This window comes from Genypterus blacodes, unplaced genomic scaffold, assembly GCF_046128005.1.
Source record: "Genypterus blacodes isolate CSIRO-AG114 ecotype Tasmania unplaced genomic scaffold, CSIRO-AGI_Gbla_v1 ptg000037l_1, whole genome shotgun sequence".
Lineage (NCBI taxonomy): Eukaryota > Metazoa > Chordata > Actinopteri > Ophidiiformes > Ophidiidae > Genypterus > Genypterus blacodes.
Genome location: NW_027466850.1, coordinates 1,331,776 through 1,339,273, shown reverse-complemented (window position 1 = coordinate 1,339,273; position 7,498 = coordinate 1,331,776).

Genomic DNA, 7,498 nt, shown 5'->3' with positions numbered 1-7,498 from the left:
ATTAAATTTAGTCATTGGGAAGTGAAATATATTATGATAATAAAAGCAAACAGCGATGCCACTTGGATACTATAAGAAATTCTGGGCCCACTGGGACAATAAGCCAAAAATATACAGGGTCTAACGTTTTAGCACTTTTGTGAAAGCACCTTAAGGCAATTTTCTCGTAGAGTATATTTAAACTTGGAAAGGATACATGGTGTTCTTTTTTCTGACAAGGGTTCTTTGCTATTCTGGAATGAAGTAATGATACAGTAGAAAAGGAAAAATGCTGCAATTACGTGGCAACCTATTAGACGTATGTGGCAACAACAAAAGAAAAAATGGTCCATCGTGACTTGTTGGGTGTGTGGTGTGAATCTCCATCCACAAGTTGTATTCCAGTCACTACACAACCTGAAAGACTTAATCTCTGCCATGTGGCTCTTTGTTCTTTGCCATTCACAGATCTGATGAGATTAGCAGAAGGTAAACGCAATGTTGGAAATTGAGCGGGCATTTATTTCAACCTCAGATATGTGAAGGGGAAGTAATGAGTTAACATGGGCATCAGAGAGGATGTTAAAGATGCAGTGAGTTTTTGGTGAGATGTATTGGAGCAATCGAGACATGGATTCTCTTTGATCTCTCTGAAACACACTTAAAATTTAAATCTTTAATTATCATTTTGTCACCTGCCTGTTGCTAACTTGTGTAATCCTGCGCTATTACAAAAAGCTAGGGAAAACAAAGGACACAACCAAGAGCAATACTAAGACAGAAAGACTGAATATTGATTCGGAAGTAATCTGCCCGGCAACAACAATTAAACTTGCATGTTGGGAGACCTACTTTCAAGGTGCAACAGCAGCATTAAACATTATAAATTGGCACTGGTGATTATTCATGGACGAATATATGATAAATGTGTATGAAACAAAATGTTGCAAAATAAAAACAAAATGAAATAAATCAGGAGAATCTTGTGTATTTCACATCTTAAAAACCAATATGTTATTTAGTCACAGTCACAGTGTGAGCTCCATTTTTGTCATAATTCAGTGATAATACCTGTTCCCGTTTAAAGTTGTATTTCTATTGTTGCTGACGCGGGAGGCTCTTTAGTTAAAATTAGGCTCACAGCACCACCCACTGACTAGAACTGTTTTAAATTGGCAATGACAGAAAACAGGCAGGGTCCTAAAGATACAGTAGATAATTAAACAAAGAGCACTAATCAAGATTGATATTTAATTCAACACACAAAAAATGAAAAGGAATTCAGTGCAATTACAAAGGTGAACACCGAGCTCCTGAAGCCCCATTAAGCACATATTTGCCTCGTTTCAACTGCCGCTGTGAGCGAACCAGGACGCTGCTTCTCTGTAACAACAGTTTATCCAGATGCCAAACCTCAGCCATTATATTCTCATTACATTCTAAATATACTCACCAATCATTTAAAACATTAAAAACACAACCACAAAACCAAGAATGACACTACTGTTCAACATGATCACTGTGCATGGTGAAACCCAAACTGTCCACACAGACACATAACAACAATCACCAAGATTAGTTGAGTGCCCAAATAACACAAACTCTTCTCCACATTTCAGCCAAATACAATAACCAGCCATGGTGAGCGTTATCAGTATCTTGGGTTTGGTTTTTCCTGGACATTAATGCACTGCAAAGAAAGAAAACATACAATTATATCTAAAAATAAATAAAACATATATTAAACTGATCTAAATCAGTTATTCTAAAGGGAAATAAAAAGCTACATTGTCTGTGTTTGTTAGATTCTTTGTACATAGTACTGCAGGCAGGTCAAAACAAACACAATCATTTACAAATACCATTAACTATTCAGGAGCTAATTTAGATAACCGCTAAATGTGTGCCAAGAGCAGGATTTTGTTAATTGCTTCATCTTGTGGTTGGTGCGGCAGAAAATAAACAGCAGAAAGCATGTAAGTGCAGGATTTCTTCTGTCTTACGTCTGTAAGGCTCACTGAGCGTAGGATCTCTATTTTTATTCATTTGTTGCTCTTAGCCAAGCATCTCAAAGTGGATGTGCATACTTAAAGAGTGTAATTCATTCCAGCAAGGGCTACTGCTCTCACTAAGCCCCATTTCCCCTTCAAGTCCTCTGCTTTCGAGCATGATAGACAGCTGCCTTAGCGGGCGAGGTAATTCAAAAGCTAACACTTGAATTAAATGAAGGATCGCGTCAATCCCTATGAATAAATTCAGGAAAAGTTTTCTGCTGTTTCACCGCCACATTCTCTGATAAATTAGCCAGCACGACTCCTCCTTTCCTTACCTTTAGCCAGGGGCAGACTTAGTGATTTAGGCTCACAAAGGTTCTGGGCCTTCTCTATGAGATATGGCTGCTATTCAAGTTTCAATCTAGATCTACATGTGAATAAAACTGAAACCAAAATTAGAACTCAGGATAAAGTCCTTCCGCGCTGATGGACAGGTCTTTTCATATAAAGTAGACAATAACTAAATCAAAATTATTAATGTTTTATTGTGGTGTTTTTTTATGAGGACCAAAAACCTGCAAGCATCATTACTTTTTCTAGAATGTAAGTTTGATCTAAATGTGGATGCACAAGCCAATTTTAGACAATCTTGTCATAAAATCAAATGTATACTGTATACAGAAGAGAAACAGAAACATTATTTACAGATGTTGGGGGCCCTGTAGACAGGAGACCCCAGGTTCTTCCTGATACCCGCATTGACTTATAATGAGGTCTGTGGAAGCTTTTATCTCATCTCACTACAAAGACGGCCAAAGTGTTCCAAGGTGACAATTGACTCACTCGATTGTATTCTGCTCAGCGCTTCACTTTAATGACTAATTGCTGGGTGAAAAGCCCAAAGTCCAAACAGGAGGGGGCATAACAGAATGATCAAGTGCAAACAAACAAAGTCTTCCACCTGCTTCATTCCAACTAAGTGGAATGGGCCACTTAAAAGGCTGTTGACCTAATTATTGCTGACACTAAACTGTCAGCGTCAGTGCATTTGTCTCCCAGACTCGCTGAGGCCTATTTTTGTCTTATTGCTGCCACAATGTGCTGTTCTCTTGTCAGTTACATTGAGAATGTATTATTTTCTGACACTTTGACATTTATGTTTTGCTTTTGTGTCTGTTTGAGGGTGACATGTTGTTATAAAACCCTTGAGTCTTTTTTGTTTCATCTCACCTGTACAAGTGAATTATTTGATTCTGTTTTTTCTTTTCTTTTTGGATTTTGTTGCAAATTGAGGCAACTGCATTTGATTTCTGACTTGCAAACAATCAGTGAAAGCTGAAAGGTGTTGAAAGTCTCTGTTATTAAGCAGCAACATTTTTTAGATTTTGATCCAAGTGCCAAACATGTCTGCTATACTTTATTAAGGATCTAAAATAAACTAAATTTCCTGATGAAAATGTGATGTGATTGCAAATGCTGAAGATTTTGCCAAATGCTGAAGTGCCCGAGAGATTGAAGCCTGAATGCCTGAAAATCTTCCTGCAGCTGAATGGATGTTACAAGCAGTTTGGGTGACAGCTAAAGCTCAAATCCTTTGAAGCTGTCGATTGTTTATAAACAACAGGTGCAGCCAATTAAGCAGAGACACAGCGCTGTCTCTCCTGTAAAAAGTAAGTTCTATTTAAAAAATACATTAAAAATACATTGCTTAAGCCTAAACTTAAGGAATGTATTGAGTCTCACATGTGTGTTGTGATTTTAAACCCTCATATCAGTGACGCACTGGTTCTTGTCACACACACTGCACTCATCTTGATTAAGACCTATGTGTGTGGACTGCCTCTATTTTTGGGCCTCACAGGAGGGTGCGTGGCATTCAACCTTCACCTCACCTCAGCCTTCCCTGCCCCTCTGAGCCTGAGGGAAGTACATGCGCTTATCTGGAGATTAAAGTTATTTTTGGTCAGACAGCGTCATCTGCTGGTAGTCCGGGGAACTCACAATGCAGAATCCTTGTATTTAGAAAGAAAAACTGATGTGACACCTATATGACACCAAAGCCTCCAAGGTATTGTTTAAATTTTATGGCACCAGGACATAGACATGGCCACACACTTTGGTCATTCATACCCAATGACAGCAAGTATGAAATTAAGAGATTAGAGGTGGTGATCAGGATCTTAACTATTGACTGGATTGCTCAATTACTGACACAGGTTTGACTGTAAATATCACTCTGGACTAATTTCCCTCCACTTTTGCATTCAGTTTGCAAAGAACTGGATTAATGACATAGTTATCCTTTACTGCCCTGTAGAGGGCAGCCTTCACAAGCAAAACACTACTGACTGGGAACTCACAGCGGGAAAAAAAGGATGCAGAGTTTGCCAGTACGCTCGAGGCGATACGCTTGGGTCCTTCTCTGCACTGCATGGATGCTGTGTGAGGAGGTGGAATAGCTTGGTTGTGCTTCCAGATTTAGCAACTTTGTTTGTGCATTATTGACAAAACACCAAGGTCTGCTCTGAATCTGAAAACCCAAACCCTCTTCATATCACAGAGTTTGTGTTTTTCGGAGGGACTAAGTCTACATCTCTTGCTACACTGGTTTCATGGCCAATCCTCACTAACATTGAAATACAGATCTGCTTAGGCATTGTGTCCACACTAAAGCGACATCTTGGACCCCTGTAAACTGATCTTTTCAGTCTGAAGCTCATCCCGTTAGTGTGGACAGGGGGTCAGAGCTTTTCAGATACACTGACGTCACACGGCCACATGATTCACACTCTGGCTGTCAAACAACAGTGATGGATAAGCGAGTCGGGCTGTTGTTCTATTTACTCTCTGTTTAGATTGTTTGTTTGGCGTTAAATTTAGCTTTATGTAACACAAAAGGCAACATGATTTCAATCACAGCTGCTCTGGGGCGGTTGGTGATGAGCTCAGCGTCGTGATCAGCCACACAAAGAGCGATGATTGCAGAGCACGTGTCTGTCTGTACACCTGACTGTTGCCTGCACGACAGTTGCCACGTGGATGGCCGGCTTCTAATACTAATACGCTCTAATACGCTTCTAATATGGGCTGCGTGGGCGAACATCATTTTCACACATAAACTGAATTATCAAAAGTATCCAGACGAAAGTGTTAGGGTTAGGGTTCTTCACTTCACTTGCCAGAACATAGACTTAGAGGCCAGAGAAAAGTCATTGCAAAATTATACATCTCCACCAACAGATATACATGTATTAGCGCGCGCACACACACACACACACACACACACACACACACACACACACACACACACACACACTTCACCTCTGCATCTCCTTGCACCTACATTGCTATATTAGGAGCATTCCTCTCTCTCTTTCTGTGTTTGTGTGTGTGTGTGTGTGTGTGTACTTGTGTCACACACCTGTTTAGCCATTTCTTTCCTACCTCTTTAGGGCCTCTTCAATGTGTCACTGCCTCTCATCACACTCACCCACACAAACACACGGGGGTGGAGGGGTGCTCCTAATATAACTATGTTAACAATAGCTGTATTTAAACATACACACACACACACACACACACACACACCACCCCCATTATGATGATGGGGACATAGCAGAGATGTCGATGGAGTGTTCTCTCCTCACCCACTGGTAGACGGTTGATCCCTCTAAAGCATGACACTCCAGGGCAACTTGTTGGGTAGAATGAGCCCATGTGCCTGAATTTATATTGGCAACAAGCTGTTCTGTGACCTGCAGGTCTTTTCAACTCCAGCTCCAATTTCCTAGTTGTCAAAATGTAATTACAAAGCCGCTGTGATCAAGTGGATCAGAAAGATGAAAGACGTGTATGGAAACTGTGGGTTCTTGATTGTGAGAAACAAAAAAAAACCCCGCTTCAATTACAGCCATGATTATTTGAGATGAAGCTACATAAGGACATCAAAGCTCAAACATCAATCATATGTGCACTTCAAAACACCAAGCTTTCTGTGCACTAACTTCATAACAGAACCTACTTGTTCAGTCTCCTCTGACAGAAACACATATTGTCTTCAGTCGGTGGTTACAAGACAAATGTCCAACTGTATCTCAGCAACGTAGCGAGCAACATGTGACACAGGCAGGATTTATATTTGACTGCTTAATGAACTACAGACATGAACTCTTTGCTTGTGTACTTAAATACATTATCCACTAGGGGGCGGAGTGGGGCCCAAAACGTTTATCCATTTCTGAACACACCATAAAACAAAAATTAACATCTGTCTCAGCCTAGCAGTAATTATAGAGGTATCAAGTCTGCGTGATGCTTTAATGTGTTAATGATCAGGGAACGTGACATCGAGGCCGCGCAGTTGATTTTACTTTATTTTTAATGGAATGTTTTGATCTGATCTCTCATGTGTTTTACTGGAGCTGTGCTGTTCATAAAGGGTTTTACCTCTGAGCTTCACGTGTCTCACACACACACACACACACACACACACACACACACACACACACACACACACCGTGCTGCTTCACATAAAGGAAGCTTTATAAACGAGCAGAGATGAAGAATGGTGCTCTGTTGCTGAACTGTGATTTTTAAATGAATTACCTCACTGCTTTACGCAAATCTATAGATTTACCTCTATGGGATACACACAACCAAGGCGGACAAAATCAATAACACAAGAACTGGAATATAAGGAAAGACTACTAAAGCCAATTTTAGTCAATTAAATTATCACAGAAGAATCTTTATTTCATATTGTTACCATGGAAATAAAATCGATCACGTTGTAGGATTATATTAACTACAGAGAACTAACACACTCATCTCATTACAGCTGTTTGCATATGAGAGACATACAGCAAACTACACCTGATCAAGAACAGCAAATTGATGGTGCTTAAAATCAATATGACCTGACAGAGAGATTAAAGCGTAATCTAATCCAGTACATGAAATCATTTGATGTCACTGACGACTCAAACACACTGTCCTTGCTTGCAAATCACCAGAGCTGAACTCCCTCCAGGGGCCAATCAGAGACAAACATTTCATCTTTCATATTTGTTTTGTCCTTCATGAGCCGTGTTATAAAGCACAGTGAAGGCCGCGGATGCCTGTAATGTTTTCTCACCACTTTAGCCTTGAAAACGTGAGCTGACAGCCAGCGCACGTGATTGGCTGCAGCATCTAACGCGCATGTGTCAGTCCATCACAGACGCCTCTGCTATCATAGCGGCCTTGAATAGGACATTAAACTGGCACAGCAGCTGCTCACTTCCTGTAACTCTGGGTGAAAGGGGTCTGCTAAACGTCTGACATCATTGGTGTAAAGGTGTGAAGGTATGAAACCGCAGCTGTGTGAAGTTTGAAGACTTAATGAAAACGCATCCGAGAGACTATAGGGTTGATTTCGCTTCAGCTCCAAGTTTGATTCTGTGAGGCCTAAAGAAGGACGACGACTTCACCTGTACAGTCAGCATGGCCCCTGCTGAAGTGCCTTTGAGCACTACACTATATAAGTA